Source organism: Hordeum vulgare, chromosome 1H, assembly GCF_904849725.1.
Source record: "Hordeum vulgare subsp. vulgare chromosome 1H, MorexV3_pseudomolecules_assembly, whole genome shotgun sequence".
NCBI classification, from domain to species: domain Eukaryota; kingdom Viridiplantae; phylum Streptophyta; class Magnoliopsida; order Poales; family Poaceae; genus Hordeum; species Hordeum vulgare.
Genome location: NC_058518.1, coordinates 128,155,764 through 128,175,478, shown reverse-complemented (window position 1 = coordinate 128,175,478; position 19,715 = coordinate 128,155,764).

Genomic DNA, 19,715 nt, shown 5'->3' with positions numbered 1-19,715 from the left:
ATGTTACTCATAGAAATAGAACAACCATTATTCTCAGACGTAAAAGAGTAACCGTCTTGCAACAAACAAGATCCAGAGATAATGTTCATGCTCAACGCAGGCACTAAATAACAACGATTTAAGTTCATCACTAATCCCGATGGTAGCTGAAGTGACACTGTGCCGACGGCGATTGCATCAACCTTGGAACCATTTCCTACGCGCTTCGTCACTTCGTCTTTCGCCAGCCTTCGTCTATTCCGCAGTTCCTGCTTCGAGTTGCAAATGTGAGCAACAGAACCGGTATCGAATACCCAGGCACTACTACGAGAGCCGGTTAAGTACACATCAATAACATCTATATCAAATATACCTGATTTTTCTTTGCCCGCCTTCTTATCTGCCAGATACTTGGGGCAATTGCGCTTCCAGTGACCCATACCCTTGCAATAGAAGCACTCTGTTTCAGGCTTAGGTCCAGCCTTGGGTTTCTTCGGCGGATTGGCAACAGGCTTGACGCTCTTCTTCGAATTGCCCTTCTTGCCTTTGCCGTTTCTCTTGAAACTAGTGGTCTTGCTCACCATCAACACTTGATGTTCTTTACGGAGTTCAGACTCTGCGACTTTCAGCATCGCAAACAACTCGCCGGGAGACTTGTTCATCCCTTGCATGTTGTAGTTCAACACAAAGCCTTTATAGCTTGGCGGCAGTGATTGAAGGATTCAGTCAGTGATAGCTTCTTACGGGAGTTTAATCCCCAGCTCAGCTAGACGGTTTGAGTACCCAGACATTTTGAGTACATGTTCACTGACAGACGAGTTTTCCTCCATCTTGCAAGCATAGAATTTATCGGAGGTCTCATACCTCTCGATCCGGGCGTTCTTCTGAAAGATAAACTCCAACTCCTGGAACATCTCAAATGCTCCATGACGCTCAAAGCAACGTTGAAGTCCCGGTTCTAAGCCATACAAGACTGCACATTGAACTATTGAGTAGTCCTCCTTACGTGCTAGCCAAGCGTTCTTAACATCCTGATCAGCCGTAGCGGGTGGTTCATCTCCTAGCGCAGCATTAAGGACATAATCCTTCTTCCCAACTTGTAAGATTAGCTTAAGATTACGAGCCCAGTCTACAAAGTTGCTTCCATCATCTTTCAACTTAGCTTTCTCTAGGAACGTATTAAACTTCAGGATGACTGTCGCGTGAGCCATGATCTACAACACAAATATATTCAAAGTGGACTTAGACTATGTTCAAGATAATTAGAGTTCAACTTAATCGAATTATATGCTAGACTCCCACTCAAAAAGTACATCTCTCTAGTCATTTGAGTGGTTCATGATCCACTTACACTATCCCAAGTCCGATCATCACGTGAGTCGAGTATAGTTTCAGTGGTAAGCATCCCTATGCTAATCATATCAACTATATGATTCATGATCGACCTTTCGGTCTCATGTGTTCCGAGGCCATGTCTGCACATGCTAGGCTCGTCAAGCTTAACCCGAGTGTTCCACGTGCACAACTGTTTTGCACCCGTTGTATGTGAACGTTGAGTCTATCACACCCGATCATCACGTGGTGTCTCGAAACGACGAACTGTAGCAACGGTGCACAGTCGGGGAGAACACAATTTCGTCTTGAAATTTTAGTGAGAGATCACCTCATAATGCTACCGTCGTTCTAAGCAAAATAAGGTGCATAAAAGGATTAACATCACATGCAATTCATAAGTGACATGATATGGCCATCATCACGTGCTTCTTGATCTCCATCACCAAAGCACCGGCACGATCTTCTTGTCACCGGCGCCACACCATGATCATCCATCAACGCGTTGCCATCGGGGTTGTCGTGCTACTTATGCTATTACTACTAAAGCTACATCCTAGCAAAATAGTAAACGCATCTGCAAGCACAAACGTTAGTATAAAGACAACCCTATGGCTCCTGCCGGTTGCCGTACCATCGACGTGCAAGTCGATATTTCTATTACAACATGATCATCTCATACATCCAATATATCACATCACATCGTTGGCCATATCACATCACAATCATACCCTGCAAAAACAAGTTAGACGTCCTCTAATTTTGTTGTTGCATGTTTTACGTGGTGACCAAGGGTATCTAGTAGGATCGCATCTTACTTACGCAAACACCACAACGGAGATATATGAGTTGCTATTTAACCTCATCCAAGGACCTCCTCAGTCAAATCCGATTCAACTAAAGTTGGAGAAACCGACACTTGCCAGTCATCTTTGAGCAAAGGGGGTTACTCGTAACGATGAAACCAGTCTCTCGTAAGCGTACGAGTAATGTCGGTCCAAGCCGCTTCAATCCAACAATACCGCAGAATCAAGAAAAGACTAAGGAGGGCAGCAAAACGCACATCACCGCCCACAAAAACTTTTGTGTTCTACTCGAGAAGACATCTACGCATGAACCTAGCTCATGATGCCACTGTTGGGGAACGTCGCATGGGAAACAAAAAATTTCCTACGCGCACGAAGACCTATCATGGTGATGTCCATCTACGAGAGGGGATGAGTGATCTACGTACCCTTGTAGACCGTACAGCAGAAGCGTTAGAGAACGCGGTTGATGTAGTGGAACGTCCTCACGTCCCTTGATCCGCCCCGCGAACAATCCCGCGATCAGTCCCACGATCTAGTACCGAACGGACGGCACCTCCGCGTTCAGCACACGTACAGCTCGACGATGATCTCGGCCTTCTTGATCCAGCAAGAGAGACGGAGAGGTAGAAGAGTTCTCCGGTAGCGTGACGGCGCTCCGGAGGTTGGTGATGACCTTGTCTCAGCAGGGCTCCGCCCGAGCTCCGCAGAAACGCGATCTAGAGGAAAAACCGTGGAGGTATGTGGTCGGGCTGCCGTGGAAAAGTTGTCTCAAATCAGCCCTAAAACCTTCGTATATATAGGTGGGAGGGAGGGGGCCTTGCCTTGGGGTCCAAGGACCCTCAAGGGGGTCGGTCGAGCCAAGGGGGAGGACTCTCCCCCCCCCCAAACCGAGTTGGACTAGGTTTGGTGGGACGGAGTCCTCCTCCCTTCCCACCTCCTCCTTTTTTTTTCCTGTTGATTTTTCTTCTCTTGGCGCATAGACCACTTGTGGGCTGTCCCACCAGCCCACTAAGGGCTGGTGTGTCTCCCCCAAGGCCTATGGGCTTCCCCGGGGTGGGTTGCCCCCCCCCCCCCGGTGAACTCCTGGAACCCATTCGTCATTCCCGGTACATTCCCGGTAACTCCGAAATCCTTTCGGTAATCAAATGAGGTCATCCTATATATCAATCTTCGTTTCCGGACCATTCCGGAAACCCTCGTGACGTCTGTGATCTCATCCGGGACTCCGAACAACATTCGGTAACCAACCATATAACTCAAATACACATAAAACAACGTCGAACCTTAAGTGTGCAGACCATGCGGGTTCAAGAACTATGTAGACATGACCCGAGAGACTCCTCGGTCAATATCCAATAGCGGGACCTGGATGCCCATATTGGATCCTACATATTCTACGAAGATCTCATCCTTTCCTCAGTGCCAAGGATTCGTATAATCCCGTATGTCATTCCCTTTGTCCTTCGGTATGTTACTTGCCCGAGATTCGATCGTCAGTATCCGCATACCTATTTCAATCTCGTTTACCGGCAAGTCTCTTTACTCGTTCCGTAATACAAGATCCCGCAACTTACACTAAGTTACATTGCTTGCAAGGCTTGTGTGTGATGTTGTATTACCGAGTGGGCCCCGAGATACCTCTCCGTCACACGGAGTGACAAATCACAGTCTTGATCCATACTAACTCAACTAACACCTTCGGAGATACCTGTAGAGCACCTTTATAGTCACCCAGTTACGTTGCAACGTTTGATACACACAAAGCATTCCTCCGGTGTCAGTGAGTTATAAGATCTCATGGTCATAGGAATAAATACTTGACACGCAGAAAACAGTAGCAACAAAATGACACGATCAACATGCTACGTCTATTAGTTTGGGTCTAGTCCATCACGTGATTCTCCCAATGACGTAATCCATTTATCAAGCAACAACACCTTGTTCATAATCAGAAGACACTGACTATCATTGACCAACTGGCTAGCCAACTAGAGGCATGCTAGGGATGGTGTTTTGTCTATGTATCCACACATGTAAATGAGTCTTGATTCAATACAATTATAGCATGGATAATAAACTATTATCTTGATACACGAATTATAATAATAACTATATTTATTATTGCCTCTAGGGCATAATCATCTCGTGGATCGACAAGCCCTACTGCCTTATCTAAAATTTTCCCGAACAACGATCCAACGACCCTGATAGTGCGGGGTTTTGAGAGGGGTTTGAGGATTTTTGAGATCTAGGGTTGAGCACAACTAAATTGGAAAAATTCAAAAATATGAAACTTGCGCACACCGTTGTTGTATGATACTAAGTTGCTGGAAAAATAAGAAACCACAACTAAGGATATTTTCATGAAATTCCCTACACATAACTTAGCTACCACGAACAAGGTTGGATGGTTTTCAAGGGGAATGAGCTAGGGTTTAGGCTTGACCATGGAATAGTTTGTCCAAACGACCCCATGTTGAGAATGAACCCCATATTTGCACACTAAACGATCATGGCCAAGAAAAGAATGTCATGCTCACAATGTAGATTTTTCAACAGAAAATTGTGTAACATTTTCTGCTCATCTTTGACCACGTGTTGTACCACTACACGAAGCTCGAACCTATGACATAAATGTAGGGCAGACTCAACTTTAGTGATATTAATTTTTTGATATGGGAAGCCATTTTATGTGCTGCACCTAACTACTAGTGTGTTGATCATTGATGGTGTTCTTTTGTGTGTTAATTTTTAAGAGTAGGTTGCCTATAGACAATCAGTAATGCTTGTTTCCCACTGCCTGCATACAATTAACAATATTTGTTTCCCAAAAACAGATGATCAACGATCCTTATTTTGCCAACCATGCCATGCAAGCGCGCCCCTTCGGTGTTCGCCCCGGCCCGACATGTCTATCAGCCAACTACCAATGCGGCTGAAATCAACGTGGACATGTACCACAGACCCATGCGTTAGAACTCGAAGCGGCGAGGGGTCGTCCTTTTTAATCCATGCGTGCGGGGGTGTGGGGCATCATATACTTCAACTGCCCATCCACATCTTGCCCCTCACTCCCACCCCGCGTGCTCCCTCGTCGACGACCGCCAAACCCTAGCCATGGGTTTCCACAACGACTCCGGGAAGGGCAAGGGGAAGTTCACGCCCGGTGCATCCTCCTCCTCCGCCACCGGCGCTTGCCACCCCCATGCTGCAGCACTTGCACATTGTGGTGTACCATATGCACTAGAACTGGGTGTACATGTAGCTGCTGCCGTACCCGGATGACATACTACCACACGATTGACATCTCGAACCGCAGCAGATTCTGGTGCCGATTGTGCCGTGGTCGTGGTGGTCGCACGACGAAGAGGTGCGTAGGCAACATGAGCTCCTTACGCCGGAGCAATGTCAGATGGAGGCATATGCTCCTGACTTTCCCAACTAGGGGAGGTAGTTTTCCCTTGAGAACGAAGAGCAACGCCGCCTCGACGTCCAAGAGCACCACACCAACCCTTCGTCGCCCCCATCGTCAAGCCGAGGGAGGAGGAGGAGGAGGTATACCAGGCGGCTTTGCTGGCTGTTGTCGAAACCTCCATCGAGGAGGAGCGGCGCAAGGCTGAGGCGGAGAAGGCGAACTACCAGGCGAGGCCGATGGAGGCCCTCACCCTATCCGCTACCGACAATTGGGTTGTCCCACCTCGTTGCCGAGGCTCCTCATGTCGAAGGCCGAGCTGTTCCTGTCGTCACCGCCGCCCCAACAGATGGAGGAGATGTATGGGTGGGAGTGTCGCGTGCGCCAATGGGTCAACACGCACCCCGTGTGGCTTAGGGCTACGCCGACACAAGAGGCCGCATACCTCGAGCACTAGAGGCAACGCCACCTGGCGGCGGAGTGCGAGGAGGTCGAGCGCCTCACGTAGATGGAGCGCGAGGATGAGAAGCGTCGAGCACGGGAGAACGAGGAGGAGCGCTTGGAGGAGGAGGCACATAGTGGTGCCCTCAGCGAAGGAGGCCAGACAACGGCAGAGCCGGTGCATGACACAATCCTTGCATGGGAGATAACCTTTCCATGGGCAGGCCCGGCGCCGAAGCTGGTGGACGGACCTGACCGGTCGTGGCTCGGACGGCGAGGACCCCTAGGGCATCACGGAGCGGTGATCCCTTAATTAAGTTTTAAAATTTTAATTATGTAAATGTGGACTTAAGGCGAGTGAGTGCCCGCCATTTCAATGTATAATTAGTATTATGTCTGAGTTTTCTCTTTTTATTTATTTATTTATGTTTTAGTGTATAATTAGTATTATGTATAATTAGTGTATTAGATGCACGTTCGGCCCACCCAAAAACGCCGACCCGCCTATCCTGTCCGTAGGGATATTAGGCCGGCTCACTAGTCGGGATGTAACAATCAACGTTTTGCCTTTTATGAGCAAGTGACGGAGGGAACGGTAAAAGTGAGCATAATTTATTGGTCTGGACAAAACTGAGTAGAATTAAGAAAGGAAGGGCACGAAAATAGAAAACCCTCGATTTATAGGACGGAAATAACATAGGAATAGAAAATACATGGAAAATAAGATGGCTCAGTTTCTATAGAATGAAAGATGACATTTGATTCATAAAATATGTATTTTGTTATTAGGTCTGAGCTACTACCTCCGACACAGTTTAAAGGCATGCACGTATACCTAGATCGTCAATTTAATTTTTATAAAATCTATTATTTAATATAAAAATTATATCATTAAAAATAAAACATCTAAATTTTTTAATGATATATTTTTTGTAATATATGTTTATCATTAAGTTGGTCAAATTAATGACTTAGGTACACGTGTCGGATTTATAAACTGAGATGGAGAAAGTAATGTTTTTCACCTTTAAACGTGAAGGATACGAATCACTCCTACATAAGAATGTGAATCTATTGGTACAAATCAAGGCTCAAAGGAAATTTGTCTATAGGAATCTTATCATATAGAATTTCCAAAGGAGTTAACTACTTCGGTGTTATGCACGTACTACGAGCACTGCAACAGGATAGACCTTTGATAACACCGTCTTGTGTTACTACAGGTCCAAAAGTGTGTTACTAGGTGAGAGAGTAACACAATTTGAAATGTGTTTCATTAGGCCGTGTTACTGAGTGATGTTGACTGTTACACATAGTAATTGTTACCATATGTTAAAAATAGTGTTACAATTATAGTATAGTAACATGCATATTATGTGTTACCAAACACACTGGTAACACATTTTTGTAGTTATAGTAACACCCAGAGTAACATATTTTCACAAACGAACAACATTGGTGGTAACATGTTTTTCTAACTCTAGTAACACAAGCAGTACACATCAACTAGTAACATAATATCGGACTATCGTAACACTATAATTTATAGTAGTTAAGTACTGTAGTAACAAAATTTTGTAACTATAGTAACACTACTATATCAATATGGTAACATAATTGGTGTATTTTTTTATTATTAATCACAAAATTCAGTACCTCTTTTATGGAATATAAATTTATTTAATAAAATTGATGCAATTGCATAAGTGGTTGATCAGTTTATCATTATGCCAGCAACATCAAAATGGTATAGAAACAGAAGCACAACACATATAGAAATCCTCAATATGAAGATACTGATTAAGAATATACAAGTGTATGATACATATGCATTATAATAAATATATCATTCATATCATTTTGGGCATAGAAAACACAACTATGAAGAATATTACACATTGAATTTGCATCAACTGGACGAAAGAAAAAGAACTTGTGGATGATATTACATTTTTCAATATATAAATCTAAACTACGACTATTGATAGATAAAATTGTTGGGGAACGTCGCATGGGAAACAAAAATTTTCCTACGCGCACGAAGACCTATCATGGTGATGTCCATCTACGAGAGGGGATGAGTGATCTACGTACCCTTGTAGATCGTACAGCAGAAGCATTAGTGAACGCGGTTGATGTAGTGGAACGTCCTCACGTCCCTCGATCCGCCCCGCGAACAATCCCGCGATCAGTCCCACGATCTAGTACCGAACGGACGGCACCTCCGCGTTCAGCACACGTACAGCTCGACAATGATATCGGCCTTCTTGATCCAACAAGAGAGACGGAGAGGTAGAAGAGTTCTCCGGCAGCGTGACGGCGCTCCGGAGGTTGGTGATGACCTTGTCTCAGCACGGCTCCGCCCGAGCTCCGCAGAAACGCGATCTAGAGGAAAAACCGTGGAGGTATGTGGTCGGGCTGCCGTGGAAAAGTCGTCTCAAATCAGCCCTAAAACCTCCGTATATATAGGTGGGAGGGAGGGGACCTTGCCTTGGGGCTCAAGGAGCCCCAAGGGGGTCGGCCGAGTCCAAGGGGGAAGGTTCCCCCCCCTCCAAACCGAGTTGGACTTGGTTTGGTGGGTGGGAGTCCTTCCTTCCCTTCCCACCTCCTCCTTTTTTTTCTCTTTGATTTTCTTTCCTAGGCGCATAGGGCCCTTTTGGGCTGTCCCACCAGCCCACTAAGGGCTGGTGTGCCACCCTCAAGGCCTATGGGCTTCCCCAGGGTGGGTTGCCCCCCCCCCCCCCGGTGAACTCCCGGAACCCATTCGTCATTCCCGGTACATTCCCGGTAACTCCGAAAACCTTCCGGTAATCAAATGAGGTCATCCTATATATCAATCTTCTTTTCCGGACCATTCCGGAAACCCTCGTGACGTCCGTGATCTCATCCGGGACTCCGAACAACATTCGGTAACCAACCATATAACTCAAATACGCATAAAACAACGTCGAACCTTAAGTATGCAGACCTTGCGGGTTCGAGAACTATGTAGACATGACCTGAGAGACTCCTCGGTCAATATCCAATAGCGGGACCTGGATGCCCATATTGGATCCTACATATTCTACGAAGATCTTATCGTTTGAACCTCAGTGCCAAGGATTCATATAATCCCGTATGTCATTCCCTTTGTCCTTCGGTATGTTACTTGCCCGAGATTCGATCGTCAGTATCCGCATACCTATTTCAATCTCGTTTATCGGCAAGTCTCTTTACTCGTTCCGTAATACAAGATCCCGCAACTTACACTAAGTTACATTGCTTGCAAGGCTTGTGTGTGATGTTGTATTACCAAGTGGGCCCCGAGATACCTCTCCGTCACACGGAGTGACAAATCCCAGTCTTGATCCATACTAACTCAACTAACACCTTCGGAGATACCTGTAGAGCATCTTTATAGTCACCCAGTTACGTTGCGACGTTTGATACACACAAAGCATTCCTCCGGTGTCAGTGAGTTATATGATCTCATGGTCATAGGAATAAATACTTGACACGCAGAAAATAGTAGCAACAAAATGACACGATCAACATGCTACATCTATTAGTTTGGGTCTAGTCCATCACGTGATTCTCCTAATGACGTGATCCAGTTATCAAGCAACAACACTTTGTTCATAATCAGAAGACACTGACTATCTTTGATCAACTGGCTAGCCAACTAGAGGCTTGCTAGGGACAGTGTTTTGTCTATGTATCCACACATGTAAATGAGTCTTCATTCAATACAATTATAGCATGGATAATAAAGGATTATCTTGATACAGGAATTATAATAATAACTATATTTATTATTGCCTCTAGGGCATAATTCCAACAAAAATCTTCAGATTTTATTTGCTTTCGCATCCGAGAATTCAACCGTAACTCAATTATTCTTCTCTCCAATCTATAAAAGAAAATTGCACGTTAGATATATGTGATTAAATGCACACAAATATGATTTCAAAATGTTGAAGAGAAGCTTTAACTTACAAAAGCTGAAGGCCATGCAATTAAGTATCCTGAAGAGAACGCTTCACCAATTGTCTTGCAATCACAAACTTCCCTTACCAACTCCTCATTATCAAGCAAAGGTTGATCTATGCGCACCAGGGCAAATACAGCACCTAACTCAATACCACACGCCTTAGTTCTTGGATCAGTACTACGAATAGTACCTTACGCAACATTCCTCTTGTTGGGATATGTTGAAGTCTTCAAAACTACTTTGACACCAGCCTATATTATGATCAATATTAGCATTCAATGACAATGATAATACAATTTACATGAACAATGTGAACCGGCGGAGCTAGCACTTTTGTAAAGCCTGGGCGCGTCGCAAACGCAAGGGTCTGAATGCATTATTTGAAAATGATAGTCACTATTTTTTTGTGGAAGCACGGTAAAAAAAGCATGCTATACCACCGCTAATAGTGCGCTATAGACTATAAAGAATTGTGTTGCTAAACTGATCAATGTACAATGTCTTGTTAATAGCACGCTATAACACGATATAACATGTTAATAAGATATTTTTAGGGATGACACTATTTTGTATAGCATATTATTTTCTTTCTTTGAAAACACACACACACACACATACAGACCTTGAACGAAAGCACGCCACACTCTCAAATTCGCCTTAGTGAATCTTTTAAATACAGGTAGAATGGCATTAACCATGGTTAAATATGTAAATTATTTAAATTCTTATTGACTAATCTGGTATCTGTAATATCTGCAATAATATTCAAAACACAAACATGTGTTATATTTGAACTAGAAGAAATATTGCTACGATGCATCACCATGTGAACATTTGTTGATGTAAATGAAAGTAAGGAATGGGGTTCTGATTTTTCTTCTTCTAATTTAATATAACAGCATTTGGATTTCAAATTGAGGAGCACAGAAAAGAACTAATTGAGGAGCCCAGCCAACACAGTTATGATCGGTACATTGATTTTTCCATCTACTGTTTTGGGTACACCTGCATATTGGTCGCAACTCCCACATCCCAAGCCACAACGTTTTTTAAGCATCCCAGCCACTACGTGAGCCCTTGCAAGGCAGATCATGTGGGCGCTCCTGGGGAGATATATGACAAGTTGCTAAGCGAGCAGATCGTGTGCATTTAAAAGTCAGAGCTTTAGTTCGCTCGTCATGGAGCCTGGGCACATTCTCACCACGTTCCTACGTTTTATTCCACTCCTCTATTTTCTATTCCAGTGTTCCGAACAGGGTGAGCTGGTTGTGCATTCAAATCTATGGGGTGAATAGTAGCATCCTATTTACCCATAAATAAATTGGTAGTTGGAGCACACATCTACACAGGACTACAGGAAACTGACTTTGTGCATGACCATGTAACTGTAGGTGATTAATCTGGTGTTACACTACCATACTTGCATATAGCAGATCAAACAAATACATTGGTTTTTTAAAAACTGTGTTCCAAACTAAGCCTTACTTGCATATAGAAGATCAATCAAAACTTGTAACAAAATTAAGTTCTCAAGCAGGCATGATAATGTGGTTTGGGTTGGGAATTTGGCTGCAGTAAACCATGGCCCCTAGCGGATCTTTACCTTGATGGTAGATGTATGCCTTTTTCATGAGCGAGCCAAGTGCGGATGTTCAGTTCTAGTACCCTGTTGGTTCTGTCTTGAAAAAGATTCACCCGTAGGATCCCTCATTTCCCTCACCTACCAAGAGACAATATATTAGATGGAAGGGTATTGATATCTTGAAGCTACAGAAACTTGCAACTTCAAACTCAAAAGCCCATAGAAATAACCTCTGGCACGGAATCAATAACAAGGTCGTGTGGCGATGATGAATTTTCTTGAATTTGTAATTGGTTAACGTCATGGTCGCCAGCCTAGTTCCATGATACAACAACGGTAAGCAAGTAACTATCTTATATTCTATCTTTACGATATTAGTGGGAGTAAGTGTAGGTATAACCTTTTCATGCAAACGACGTAAATTATTATCCTCAGAAATGTCGTGTTGCATAGACGAGCGCGCCTCAACAGGTCCATTGCATTGTATTCTCTACAAATTGAAATATTAATACAAAACTGTTGCAGTAGATCAGCTGCATCCAGAATCTACGAGCAGAGTACATACTACAGAATCAACGAGGAGAGTACATCCAGAATCGACCTAATTATTTATCTATGTATGGGTTGATCACACAATTAGCTATGGCAATTAGGCATCTACAGTACACTGCCACCCCTGCATCGATTCAACAAATGAAAAAACAGATCATGGGATAGGGTATGACTGCCGCCCCTGCATCTACAGTACACACTGGTGCCGTCAAATCCAATGAGGAAGGAGGGGGTGGTGCTTCGGCTATCAGATGGCGGACATGTGCGACGACCATGGGCGGCAGCCAGCCTGGGAAGGTGAGGGCGCGGGGTGGAACCTCCTGAAGGAATAGATGAGGAGGATGGCAGAGAGGATCTCACTTGCGTCGCCGAGAGCTCCCACGCCTCTGTTCGCCTCCTCTGCTGCGCCTCTGTTCGCCTCCTCTGCCACGCCTCTGACGCAGATCGAGGAAGCGGCCCCGATGCGTGGGTTGAGGCGGGGGTGGGAGGGGCGTTTCGCAGGTGGGGGTCGCCCTGAGCGCTGATTATGGATGGATTTGAGACACAGTTTATATGGCGTTTTTTAGTTAATTGGAGGGAAAATAGGCGCGAAAGGTAGAATTTTTGTGCAATGGGACATGGGAAACTGGAGGGAGAATTAGAGGGTTTTTTCCCGTAAAGTGTTGTTGACATTGAAAAATAAAGTATATTTTATATTTTATTTATTATTGATTGAAAGATAAATTAGATATATTAAATAGTAATGAATTTACAAAAGCATCGAGCTTGTCATGTACGGACATTGATTGAAAGAGAAATTAGATAACATGTGCTAAATAACCTATAACGTGATTTTTCTTGGATAACTAGTTGATACAAAAAGCATCGAGCTTGTCGCGTACGAACATTGGATGATGAACGCAGCGCAATGGTGTTGTCATGAACAACGACGACCGGCTGACAAATCTCGCTCATGATCAGTCATCTCGACCAATATCACGTCATTCGTAGACACCTTTCCATTGAAAATATGACCGGCATGCAACACCCACGGTTTAAAAAACCGATCATATCACAAAAAGAAAACTTGCGTTCTCGTACGTTGGTTCAAAAAACTCGATTGACCGATCTGAGAGTGGCATGGAAGAAAGGTGTGACCACAAGGCCGACATGGAAGAAAGTTACGACCACGAGGTCGACTACTTTTGATGGATGCTAAGAGCACATGAGGTGGTGCTAGAAAGTGGCGACGAGGATATCTGTCGGGTACGACTGGCTACCGTTGGTGTTATCATGATATATATGAGAGTTTGGCACATCGAACCAGTCCCCTTCCACAGCGGCGGAGAATGAATGAATAGGAGACCAAGTACACCCATGGTCTAAAAACTGATCATGCTTACAACAAGACCAAAAAAATGAGAACATCCTACCTAGATGGTTGGTTAAAGAAAAACATTAAAATTTGGCCGATTGATCTCACTTCAGATCGGTCACCTCGAACAAGACCGCTTCATTCCCATAAGACTACCAACGTAAGCTACGACAGGCATGGGAGAAAGCCGAGACCACAAGGCCAACGACTTTCGATGGGTGGTAAGAGCAAATGCAGTGGTGCTACAAAGTGGCGATGAGGTGTGGCTGAGCGTCGATGGTGCTACAACGACATATATGGGAGGTTGGCACATTAAACCGGTCCCCTCCTTCCTTCCACCTACATGGCGACAGTGAATAAGGAAAGAGGGTAATAACTACACCCATAGATTAAAACAATAATCATATTTGCAGTTGACCAAAGAAACATGCAACCTTGATGGTTCGTTAAAGAAAAAACATTCTAATTGAGTCGAGGAGGTAAGTCGGTTGACTTTGCATCCGTCAACCGAGTTCATGGACGGAAGCTAGGCAGTTGTCACGATTATGGGTCATGGCAACCATCTCTCCGTGGACCTTAGTTCAGAAAAAGGACCCTGACTGACCACATGGTTGGAAAAACCAGAACCAATAACCTACAGCTAGACTAAGCTCCATGCACCGTGTGCACAATCCATGTGAATAATTTACGCATTTATGCCGAATCGGTGCATGTTCATCTACTTTCGTCCCTTCCGTCGCCGCCTTTGCTTCCACTATCACACACAATTTCCCTTTCCGCGATGGTCATCGCTATGTCTCGTGTTCAATAAGTCGAGCCTTTCGACTCGCAGAACGAGCGGGCATATGGGCCAGTCCAAGCGCGCGGGAAACACCTGCCTGTTTCCTGGGTTTCTTCATGGTTTTTTCGCTTTCTTTTTTTTTACCATTTATATACTTTAAAAAATACTTCAAAAACACATTTTAAGGTCCGGAGCAAGGAGCCTCACGTCAGTTAGTTTCGATTTAGATTAATTGTGATTTACCATTTCGTCCGCTCGCGTCCGTTTAAATCGGGGTTGACAGAAAAATCAACCCAACACGCCGACCTAAACGGATGCATGTCCGCTTTTCATCCGCCGGTCGACTAAAATCATTAACAGAGCGAACGGCCAACCGAAACGGACAAAAAATGGACAAAAGTGTCGCCCCTTCGGGTCGGCTGGTTGGAGTTGCTCTATAAACTCCCTTAAATTATGGCTAATTAACACAAGATCTAATCCATCGTTAGTTTCCATGTTAAGCCATGAGCTTCCAAAGTAAGATTTGTCCGCCATGCAAAAAAAAATGCACGGAAACGATGGTGTAGCTTCGACCAGACATGATAGGAATCTATCAAACGTATGACACGAGACACGCACATGACCAGACTGTCCCGATTGAATCGACCCCATTTCCCTAACCTAGCTGCTAGCTCCCTCCCCTGATTCAGCCTCCCTCGCCTCGTCCCTCGGTCTGGCTCAGGCGGCCAGGCCGGCCCTCTCCTGCCTCCCTCACCTCGCCCCTCGGTCCCCTCCCCTCTAGGCTTCGGCCTTTCCGCTGCCGCTTCCAAAATCGGTCGCCGCTGCCCCTCCACCCCTTCTGCCCGCCCTAGCCCGGTGCTGCGATGCCGCCCCGCGCCGCCGCTTCCAAAATCGGCCGCCGCCACCCCTTCGCCCCTTCTGCCCGCCCTAGCCTGGTGCTGCGACGCCGCCCCGCGCCACCAGGAGCCCAGGACCAACACGCCGGGGCGCCGCGCCACCAGGAGCTCAGGGCCAACACGTCACGTCTCCAGCATCCAGCTACTCCAGCCATCCCTTCGGCTGCCTCCCTCCGCTCCTGACCAGGACGTTGGTATATGAACTCTCTCTTCTCCACTCTGTTTACTAATTCTACTATTCTATAACTGCATCTTTATGTCATATGTCAACTTGTGAAGTTTGTCAACTACTAGAATTAGGGCATGTTCGGAGGCCCTCCGCTCTTCAACCCGGCTCTTGGAGTTGGTGGAGTGGCAGTTAAAAATTGCAGAGCTGGGAAAATGATGCTCCTCGGATCCTTGGATTTCACGGAGCCGTAGGATCACCGAACAGCTCCTTAGAGAGATCAGGGAAAGGAACTAGATATTATTAGTGTATATGATGAATGATGCTGCTGTTCACATTGTCTTGATGGTCCGATTGGAGCTGATGTTTGCTAATTGCTAGTATATGTGTAGTTGTTGGTTACTCTGTATTTAATTACAATTTTTTTTATCTATTGATTGGGGTTTTAATTAGTAATATGGCTTAATAAGTCTGTTTAAGGAATTATAGGAATACATGTTAGTTTTGTCCCTTGTCACTCAGAGCAGAAACTGAATATCTTTTTGTTACACACTATATCGATGGAATAAATAAAATCTATAAAGGAGCTATTGATTTCTCCTAGAGAAAGTGAGGAATACATGCGCCAGTTAGTGCAAGATGTTTTTTGTGAACCTCCAATGATAGAACTTGAAACCCCAAATCCATCTAAACGGGTTTACAGAACAATCTAGCTAAGTACTACGTATATGAATTGGAACAATCTAGCTAAGTTCCGGAAGGCATCAGTATTGTTGCTGCTACTATAGCGTCTACTGTTGATTCGAATCCCAACATTTTCAACCATTGGATGGACTATATCAACAGCTCGGGTTGATTCGTGGTCTTGAAGTTTAAAAGTTTCAAACTGGTACACTATATAATAGTATAGATATAGATATAGATAAACCCAATTTTCTGTTTTTTTATTGTTTTTCAATTTCTTCTGACCCATCTATTGATGATGATCCCCAGGATTTAACAAGAGCAGCGGATCATCATCATCATCCAGTGCTCTATGAGGTCATTGCTAAAACTTGAGCTGGGCGAGGAAGTGTTGTAAACTGTTTCTGTACCAACAGTTTGGCGTAATAGCTGGGCAGTGAATTATAGGAATCAGAAAAACTGCTCAGGCAGTAGTATTTTTATTTGGTAGTATGGCCCCAAATTGATGAACTGGTTGGAGGTTATGGCCCCAAATTGCTCCGTAAGCATCCTAGTTCATAATTTTTCATGTATGGAGAAAGGATTGCAACATTTGTTGATGCCAGGGACACAAAACAACTTGTCCTCAACACGGTGATTTACCTAAGTAACCGAGAAAAGAGGCAAGATGCAGCAATTGTGGTCTGACAAGCCATAGAAAAACACACTTGCACAAATCCTCTTGGTGAGAAAACAACTGCAGTTCAGGCATATCAATTGTTTTGTCCCAGTGGCTGATATAGAACAGAACTAGTTAGAGAAATTAGGAAATGAGTTGTGGAGATGTAAAATGAGATTATTTTTTTGTCATTGATGTAGACCATGATTAGTTTTAGTATTAAGTTAGAAATGGTGATGTGGATTATTGGAAAACTTATTTGATTAAACTGAACTCGTTAGTACTGGGAAGATGTAGAAGCTGATGATCAGTACTGGAAAGATGTAGAAGCTGAAGGTAGGTGTGTATCAATAAACTATGGTTTCTCATTGGATGGGTGCGCATGTAGTTGAAACAGCACACGGTAGTCTGGGCTCCGTCTGCGCCAAACGTTTAGCACGGCCATACCGAATTTAATGCTGCTTAGACGTGGGTCATATAATTGTTCCAAAAAAGGGAGATGTCCGTGAATACGTTTGAGAATACATGAAAAAACACACATCATGAGAAAAGTGAGCAGTCAAGATTTCAGGTGCATCTGAGAGCCAAAATGGATTTCCGGTGGCTTCTTTTCTTTTAAAGTATATGTATGTTTTGAAGTTGCTGGTCAGAGATTGTTCTGCTCATGCCTCTTGAGAGCGACGTTGGTCCGATCTATTATCTATGCTAATCTTTTAGTTATCTAATCACAGACTCGCCTGACATCCTTTAAAAAATGCATGGCCTGATCGATTAGCTGTACTAAGCGTGAAAGTAAATAAAAAAGACTCACGCAGAGAACCAGACACCGCGGCTCGCTGTCTCGTGAGGCGCGTGACCTTCCCATCCTTTTCTATCTTACCGCCGATCTCTCTGAACAACTTCCCATCGATCTGATGATCTCCTATCTGTCCGATCCTTTCTCTTGATCTATTTTTGTTTTCGAGGAAACCTTCTCTCGATCTCTTGTTCCATCCCGCCTGACGCCTAATGCGAGGAAAAGGAGAGCGAGGCCTTGCGCGACCTGCCAAATGTCGCCGCTGAGGTGCGTGATGGGCCGCGTGACAATTTTTTCTTTTGAATACTTTTTGAGGCAATTTTCTTTTGAAAAATTGCATGACTTTCTAGTTCACCCTCGACCGATCACAAAAATTGAACCCAGTTAGTATTGGGTCGTTGGCCATGCGGCGGTTCAAGGTCAATGGTCTGATTCCTAGTTTCACATGATTTTTTTAATTCATTGAAGAAAAACAATTTTTAATAACTTACCATTTTTTCGTTGAAAGACCGACACACCTTAAAATCCCGGACGAGGCCTTAGTTCCTTCTTTTTTCCGGTCAGACCGCCGGTCCAGTTATTAAAACGGTGACCAAATTTAAGCTCTCGTGTGTTGTTGGTATTCCACTCCTTTTTATGAGTATTGACATCGAATACTAAATTTCATATGATCATTTCAAAGTGTGCATTTCACATTTATGGTCACCGAGTCATCCTAAAGTTCACATAAAAATATGGTCAATACATTGCAACTGTACCAAAAATAGTGTGGTATTTACCAACCAAACTGTATTGTTTTTTCATACCATATTACCAAAGAATGCGAAACTATTTAGCAAGATAAGAACATATTTATAAAAAATCATATTGACACATGGGCCCTATGTGTCAAAGGTATTTGTGATCTATGTATGAAGTTGATTCTAGGTTTTCTAGTCCCTCCTATAAATAATAGAGCATGTAACACTATATATCAGCCATGCTTATGTCGTACTAACACGTAACACATTTGAGTAACACATATTTATATGTTACCATATCAAAATTTATGTAACACATTCGATCAACACATAATTATATGTTACAGTTGTAATATTGATGTAACACATTTTGAGGTATTATATAGTCTGTGTTACTGCCTGTCGTTGGACACAAAATGATGTGTTACAACAATTTCACTTGTAACACATTTTTCAATATGTTACATGATTGTGTTACTTAAAGTATGTTTTCTTGTAGTGGAGACTTTGATGAATGTGGTATTTATAGTTATAGTAATAGTGCACGTGCAACGCACGTGTAATCAAATGAATTTCCTCATTCATCAGGTTGCCAAACGGTTTATATGGGATGAAAACAATGAATATCTAGAACCACATTATATGACACATGCAAGTGCTCATTCTTGGTCGAGGTAATCATCTTCCTTTCAGCAAATGTACAAGTAATATTTCAACACATAACACATTTATACTTGAACATTATTGGCATTACATACTTAGAAGCAGCATAGCACATAAACCTTACATCTACACTATCAACAACATCTACATATGAAACCTCATGAACTACCCAACGTAGTATATCCACACAAAAGAATATGCTAAGCCTAGAAATGAGATCGAGAAAGATGAAAAACATGGAACCCATGATAGGGTTAGAGAATAGAAAAGCCAAGATGAACCAGACGTGGTAGAAGAGCAACATGAAGACGGATTGTTGGATGATGTAGAACCTGATTTAATACTCTCTCCACATCGTGCAAATCAATAGTTCCAGTAGTGAGAAGTATTGTGTGCAATTGCTCTATATCACCCCATATAGGACATATATAAGAGAAACATCTTAAACGTATAGGTGTGAGGTTAATTTAGAGCAGGCAAAACTGAATGGTAGTATCACTACAATAACCACCTCTCATTTTAGCAAAAGAGCCCATGCGTTGCAACGGAAGAGAAAATAACACATGCTCTAGTCGAGTGGCCGTGCGTTGCCACGGAAATAAATGTTTATGCTGCTATTTCACCGTGATGTTGGTTGTGTCATAATGATAACCAAAGTTATTTCACGTAGTGTCATGTATCGTGCTTGCTCGAAAGAAAATGTTCCTTTAACGCATACTTCTAGTACCCAAATTAATAGTAAACTGGACTATCTTGTGCATTCCAATAAGTATTAGCTCTAGTCATGTGCCTTCAAAATCTTTATATCGGGTACTGATTCTTCTTGGTGCTAGCAAATCAAACATCAATGAAGCATTCACCCATTAATCGAATAGGTATTATGTTTGAAACATATATTTT